We start from the raw sequence: 250 nt of genomic DNA, 5'->3' as shown, positions 1-250 counted from the left end.
TGGGATGGGGTGATTTTTTTTTATGGAACTGAAAGACCGGGAGAGAAAAACGAAGGGGGTGATTTTTTTTTATTGATGAAAATGAAAGAGAGGGAAATAACTGTATAAAAAATAAGAATAATAAATGGAAAAGTCTGAAACAACTACTTGAATTTTTAAATGGAATAAAAAGAATATATCAAAACGAAAAAAAAGTAGAAATGATGGTAGACGTGCAGAATGACGGACGAAGACCGAGGGAAGAGGAGAG

At 33.2% G+C, this 250-nt stretch overlaps 1 protein-coding gene across 1 annotated transcript in view; it reads right to left on the bottom strand.

Moving 5' to 3' along the window:
- Positions 1-250, bottom strand: part of LOC119593010 (protein scarlet-like) — a gene marked incomplete in the record, with an annotated part of 20,218 nt that overhangs the window by 11,810 nt on the left and 8,158 nt on the right.

This window comes from Penaeus monodon, chromosome 31 (assembly GCF_015228065.2).
Source record: "Penaeus monodon isolate SGIC_2016 chromosome 31, NSTDA_Pmon_1, whole genome shotgun sequence".
NCBI classification, from domain to species: Eukaryota; Metazoa; Arthropoda; class Malacostraca; order Decapoda; family Penaeidae; genus Penaeus; species Penaeus monodon.
The sequence above is the reverse complement of the archived record's forward strand: the minus strand, read 5'-3'. Positions and strand labels throughout refer to the sequence as shown.